Genomic DNA, 7,132 nt, shown 5'->3' with positions numbered 1-7,132 from the left:
TTGGTATAGGGCATCTCTGAAAAAGATGTCACCATTCTTAATGGTAAAATAGCATCATTTGCTAACAGCACTCATAGTGGTGAAAGATTGAAAACATTCACACTAACATTGAGAACAGGCAAATATTTCTACTCTAAACCATTTCTCCTCAACATTGTGGTGGAGTTCAACGCATTGAAACATTGATAATGATGAAGCAAAACCAGTCACCGTGACACGATTGCATATATAAAGGAATCTTAAAATATTAATTGATCTGTGGTGATCAATCTGTGATGATTAATTGATCTGATGTGAATTCAGCCTCACAGTATCTGTATCAAAAGTCATCTCAGTATCAAAAAAAGTACATCTCAGTATCAAAAGTCAGTGTACAAAAATAAATTTTACCTCTGTATATTAGCAGCAGTCCGAAAATAGAATTTAAAAAATACCATCCATAATAGCATAAAACCTACCATTGTCTAGAAATAAATTTAACAAAAGATATAAAAGGCCTCTACACTGAAGTCCATGAAATACTGTTGAGGAAAAAGTAGAGACCTTACTAAATATGGTTTTACTCTGCTCATGGAGTTTGCAGGAAGTCCAGAAATAAATCCACACATATATGTGGTCAATTGTTTTTTCAAGAAAACACCAATGCAGTTCAATGGGAGGAGGAAAGTCTTTTCAACAAATGATACTGGATAACCGTGGGAAAAAAATGAACTGCAAATCATACCTCACACCGTATACAGAATTAACTAGAAGTAGATTACAGCTCGAAATGTAAAAGCTGAAACTATGAAGCTCTTAGATGAATAAAATAGGCAAATATCTTTGTGACCCAGGCATATGCAAAGATTTTTTGGACACAAGGCAAAATGCAAAAATTATATAGAAAAAGATAAACTTCATTTCATTAAAATTAACTCCTGTTCCTTAATAGTCACAAGTTCAGAAATGAAAATGCAAAGCACAGAATAGGGAAAACATTCAAAACATTTTCCATAAAGTGTTCCACATAAATCCATAAGAACTGCTTTGCAACCCTCTCGGGAGCTTCGTGAGTGTAATCTGAAACTGGTCCCTCTTGTACTCAAGAGGGCAGAGAGAGAGAGAAAAAAGAGGCCACTCCCGGTTGGTAGGTGGCAGTTTTAGTAAGTAAAGGGAACTTACATACAAAGCTTGTCTTGGGCGGCACCAAGATGAATGCATCCCTGTACTGGCCCATCAAGTCTTAAAAATTCTCGAAGAGGCCTTAACTGGGTCCAGTCCTGTATACATGCAGGTGTTTTCAACACCACCTCCCTATGTCAAAGGCTATGTCCTTTGAGCAGCCTCTGGGATCAGGAAAGGCGAGTTGAACCCACAGTCCAAGGACAGGAAAAGGGGTGGGGAGTCTCTGAGTGCTTGGGGTCACAGGTCAACTGGTGGTCGTGTCTTTCTGACATCCCTCATCACTTGTATCCATAATATTTAAAGAACTTTTACAAATAAATAACACAAAGAGAACCCAATACAAAATGTTCAAAGGATTTAGACAATTCACAAAAAAGGATATATGAAAGACTGCTAAGTACACGAAAAGATGCTTGACATCACAAGCCTGCTGGGGAATGCAAATTAAAACCATAGTAGGAAATTACTATATATTCCCTAAAATGTATAACATTTAAAAAGACTAATAAAAAAGACTAATACAAAGGATTCAGAGTGACTGGACTGCTCATGTATTGTTGGTGGAGGTGTAAAATTACATAAGTACTTTGGAAAACTGGCAGTTTCTTATAAAATTAAATGTACACCTATCCTATGATCCAGCAATTCAACTTCCACTTATTTACCCAAGAAAAATGGAAGCATAGTTCTGCAAAATGACTTGTGTAAGAAAATGTTCTTTGTAGCTTTATTCATCATAGTAAAAAATCCAAAACAACATGTTTAAATTTTCTGGTTGCCCATTAACAGGAAAATGGATAAATAAATTGTGGTAAATTCACACAATGGCATAGTGTGCAGCAAAAATGGAACAAAATTACTCATCTAGATAACACATGGGTATATCGCAGAAATATGATGATTGATTCACTCAGGACACAAACTAGTTCATACTGTATGTTATCATTTATATGAAGTTGAAGGATGGAGAGAACCAATCTATGAGGATAGAAATCAAAATAGTGGTTGCCTCTGGTCAGAAGAGGGGTAAAAGTGGAAAGGGACACAAGGATGATGGGAATGCTCTGTACTTTGACTTGCTATATATGCTTACCAGAATTTGCTGACATGTCCACTCAGGATTTGTGCATTTTACTGTATGCAGTTCAGTCTAAGGAAGGAAAGTGTAGACATCCACTGTGCTAGACCCTGGGAATAGCGTAGTGAGCAACACAGACCTAGTCCCTGCCCTTAGGGATCTTAGTAAGTAGAGAAGGAGAAAGATCTCAATGAAGAACACACAATTGAAAATTTGAAAAATACAGATGAGTGAAATGTTTGAGAAGGAAGATGAGTGTAAAATAGGTATGAACAGCATTCCCTAAACTCCAATGTGCAAGAGGTATGACATTCTTTCCTTTTAACTCATCTTCGTTCTCCCCCATCTGGGTAGGTGGGAAGTTCTGTCTCCCTTGGGGCTGCCTCCCCCTTCCTGGTCACTGCAGCCTAGGGGGTTCCGGTGGTACGTGGACAGTGCAGTAAAAGGGCCTCTAGTTTCCAAGCTCCCATAGCTGTTATGGTCATTGCTTGGTATCTTTTTCTGACTAGTGTGGAAATGTCCTTGAAGGGCAGAGGCATGCTGCTGTTGGACCCATAAGAAGTTCTCTAGGGATGCCATGCGGCCATCCATTGAAGGTCTTGCCATCTCTTCAGGGGGGCTGTCTGGGAGCAGAGAGAAGGTCTCTACTGCTTATAGGATTTGTCACTGTCTCATGCTCTACATCATCTCTCTGGACGCCTGGCATTATCTCTTCGATAGGCTTAAACTGCTGGCAAAGACAGGACGCTTTTGCTCTTTGCTCTGTAAAACTTGGTAATGCAAGGAAGAATAAAAAGGCCAAGCCATAGGCTTGAAATGTGAGAAAGAAAGGAAAAAAAATCACATCTGTATATGTACTACAAACATTCAATGAATTATCCTGCCTGAGATTATATACTAGAGCAAAGTGATGCAGTCAGGGAAGCTGGGGAAGAGGTTGTCTGGGGAACTAATGATGGCATCAGACTTTTGGAAGAGGTGGAACTAACTATGTAATGCAGGATAGGGGAAAGGGTGTTTGGGGAACTATGACGGTGTAGGTCAAGGCCCTGTGTTGAGGGGGAACATGCTGTATTCAAGGAACCGAAAGGAGACTAGGGAAGCTGCTTTTCAGTGAACAAAGCAAAGAGATCCATGATGAGACCAGAGAGGCTGGCAGGGGCCAGTATACATGGGAGGGCCAGTATTTCCATCCTGATCTTAGGGCAAATGGGAAGCCACTGAAGGGTTCCAAACTCCTTTTTCTCCTCCCTTAAACAAAAATAAATTTGGCTGTAGTCTTTATTTAAAGCAGGGCTGGTCCTCAGTTCTACCCACTGCTGAGGCTGCTTCTCAATGGCGTCAGGAGCCCCGACACACTTTGTAGACTCAGAAGGGCAACTGACCTCAGAGGTGAGCACACCCGCGCCTACAGATAGGAGTCAACATTGTACCCCAGCCAGCTCTTATGACTGCATATTTCTGCAACTTGGGATATGTGATCATTTTCCCATTTGATTCGAAGTAGTTAGGCGAAATGGCTGGAGAACTAAAAGTAATTCAGGTTATAAATGAGAATGCTAACCATATGATGGGTTGCTATAAAGGAAGACCAACATTAATGTGCTGTAATATGCAATTTGAACTCGCAGAGGAGTGAATTATGTACTGCAATAATAAGGAGGCAAAAAAGTTATGTGAGTACTTACTGTAGGGACAGCTGTTTCTACAGTGAGGCTTTTACAATCCTGGTGCATGTCTGTGCATAATTTCCATATGGTTCCCAGGTATCATATGTTATATCTAAAGACAGAAAGAGGTTAGTGTCCAAAGGAGGAAAAATCTGCTATTAAACTCATTAATTTGAGAGTTCTGGTTGTAGAACGATTGTGAAAGACAATCGCTTCTTGGCTTGAATGTGGTCTTTGCTGTAATTCGAAGTGTGAACGTGTGAAAATATTGAGTGCATCTGCTAAGTGAAGCGAAACGTAGAGTGAAACTTTATTTATTTAACCTTGTCTTGTCAATAATAAGGATGGGGAATCTATGAAGAAGGGAAGAGTCCTTCTTAAAATAGAAGCTGAAAGTGGAAATAAAATGTAACGATGTACTTAAAATACTGAATAGAATCTGTTTTAATTTCTATTTTACAGCACCTCCAAGTACTTTAGAAGCCCAGATTTACATATCAGTTATAAATCAGTTGCTTATTCCAAAAGTATTTTTGTTAGGCAGTAGTTTGAACTTGTTACCGTAGTTTGAATGTCTACATGTTCCTAAAAGTAACACAACCAGCTGCATTTCTTGAAATATACTCTAGAATTTTTCCCTAGCTCAGAATGAATGTCCTACTTCCCTAAGCAATTCTACCCACTGAAGCTTTGGCCGAAGTGGGGAGTCACATCGTTGGCAGGCAGACCCTAATGATGGCAGAGAGTCAGAAGGCCGGGTCTCTGGCCAGGAGGAATAGCACGGTGCCAGAGGTGTGAGCTCTGTGTTTTAATTTTGCCGATGTCACTGGAAGAAGAACTGGGCTGCAGGGCACCATCGCAGACCTTTGGTGTCTAGCTTCTGCTGAGCTCCACATCGCTGCTTTGTTGCTGATGGCTCGATTTCTTCATCAGTAAGACTCTTTCAACTTCTAACTTTGGCCTTTGTCCAGAAGGGGGGAGCTGTGAAGGGGAAGCTCGCTCTTAGACTCCCTTCCTTGAGGTCTTCTGTAAGTGCTGTCTTGTCTCTCCTTCCTTCCATTTATGAACGCCTGACTCTCCCCCTTGCCCAGCCTCTTCGCTCTCATGTATTTTCAATATCTCCTCACTGACGACTTCTCCCTACTCAGCCCCTCAGTTTCTCTCCGACCCTGAATGACTCTTGCTCTACAGAATTTACAGGATCACCTTCTGGCTGTTGCCATCTTCCTCTTTTTGCAATTTGACAATCTTTTGCTGTGTCTCAGAACAGGTAGGGAAGTACCCATTCAAATGGCGGGGACCTGGGGCAGAGCTTCAGAGACTGACTCTTCTCCTGAAACTTTCCTTACCAGGCAGGTGCTCAGCTCTCCTCTCTTAATTGCACCCCTGTCCCCCTATAAGTCTTTTTCTTTTCCTGTCTCATCTTTATTTGGTATTGTTAAAGGATTTGCCATTCCTTAAAAATGTACCAACATTTATTTATTTATTTATTTATTTTTTAAAATGTTTATTTATTTTTGAGACAGAGAGAGACAGAGCATGAGCAGGGAAGGGGCAGAGACAGAGGGAGACACAGAATCCGAAGCAGGCTCCAGGCTCTGAGCTGTCAGCACAGAGCCCGACGCGGGGCTCGAACTCACGAGCTGTGAGATGATGGCCTGAGCCGAAGTCGGATGCTCAACCGACTGAGCCACCCAGGCGCCCCCCAAATGTACCAACTTTTAAAATCTGTGTGTCACATATGCTCATTATAGAAAACACTAGATATTTACTAGCAAAAGGTAAACGATAAAACTTCTCTTTTATCCTTTGAGACATTTTATGCGCATAAACATCAGTACTAGTGGTGTAACCAGTTAAGAAGAGCATATGGGCTATGGGCCAGAGTGTGAATTTAAGAGCCGGGCTCTGCACTTACTGGCTGTGTGACCTCAGGCCCATTAGTAACTTCTCTGTGTCCTGGCGGTTTCATCTTTTTTTTTTTTTTTTCTTTTTTTGTTGAAGTGTAGTTGACACACAATGTCACATTAGTTTCAGGTATACACCATGGCGACTCCACAAGTCTCTACTGCCATGCCCACGACAAGTGTAGCTACCATCTGTCACCAAACAACACGATTTCCACTACCACCGACTGTGTTCCCTATGCTGTACCTTTCATTCTTGTGACTTATTTATTCCAAATCTGGAAGCCTCTACCTCTCACTCCCCTTCAGTCATGTTGCCCATCATTCCAGCCTCGTCCCCTTTGGCAACAACCAGTGTGCGCTCTGTATTTACCAGCGGTGTCATCTTTAAAATGTGCTAACAGTAGTAATATCCCTGGAGTTGTAAGGGTGAGTGAGTTAATATTTGTAAAGTATTGAGAACCATGTCTGGAATGAGGAAGGCCCTCAGTAAATGTGCTGCTTTTATATCATTTATAAAGAAACGCGATCATGCTACACGTGGAACTTTGCAGCTTGCTTTTGCACTTAATATATATTTTGCACATTTTTCATGTGACTGAATGACTAATCTGCTTATGTAATGCTCCATTGTGTAGCTGAACTTGAATTTATTTAATGTTCCTTAGATGACTTGTTTCCAATTTTGTGAAACAACACGGCAATTAACGTCCTAGTCCATGCCTACGTCTTTGTACACATCTATGGTTTCTAGAAATGTGATTTAAGGGTCAACAGATAGGCACATTGTATTTTTTTAATTAAAAAAATTTTAATGTTTACTTTTGAGAGAGAGAGAGAGTGAGCAGGGGAAGGGCAGAGAGAGAGAGAGGGAGACACAGAATCTGAAGCAGGCTCCAGGCTCTGAGCTGTCAGCACAGAGTTCATGGTTGGGGCTCAAACCCACGAGCCGCGAGATCATGACCTGAGCCGAAGTCAGACACTTAACCAGCTGAGCCACCCAGGCGCCCCCAGATATGCACATTTTAAAGACTTGATTTAAACTGCTAAAATGATCTCCAGATTATACTCCCATCAATAAAGTCAGTTGTGGTTTTTTTTTTTTTTTTTTTTTACATTAATTCCTTCAAAAGACCCCCGGAAGCTTCCCATTCACTGTATTCCATTGTGTCTGCTGTGGCTAACTCTTCTGCATTTATGGGTTTCTAATAGATATTATGCCAGATACTGATTTTCAGAATGTTATAGCAAGGCATGGTCATGAGTATGAGGTTTCAGGAAAGGGGTCCTTAGATTAGCTAAAGTGGCTTGAG

Source organism: Panthera leo, chromosome E2 (assembly GCF_018350215.1).
Source record: "Panthera leo isolate Ple1 chromosome E2, P.leo_Ple1_pat1.1, whole genome shotgun sequence".
Classification (NCBI taxonomy): Eukaryota; Metazoa; Chordata; class Mammalia; order Carnivora; family Felidae; genus Panthera; species Panthera leo.
The sequence above is the reverse complement of the archived record's forward strand: the minus strand, read 5'-3'. Positions refer to the sequence as shown.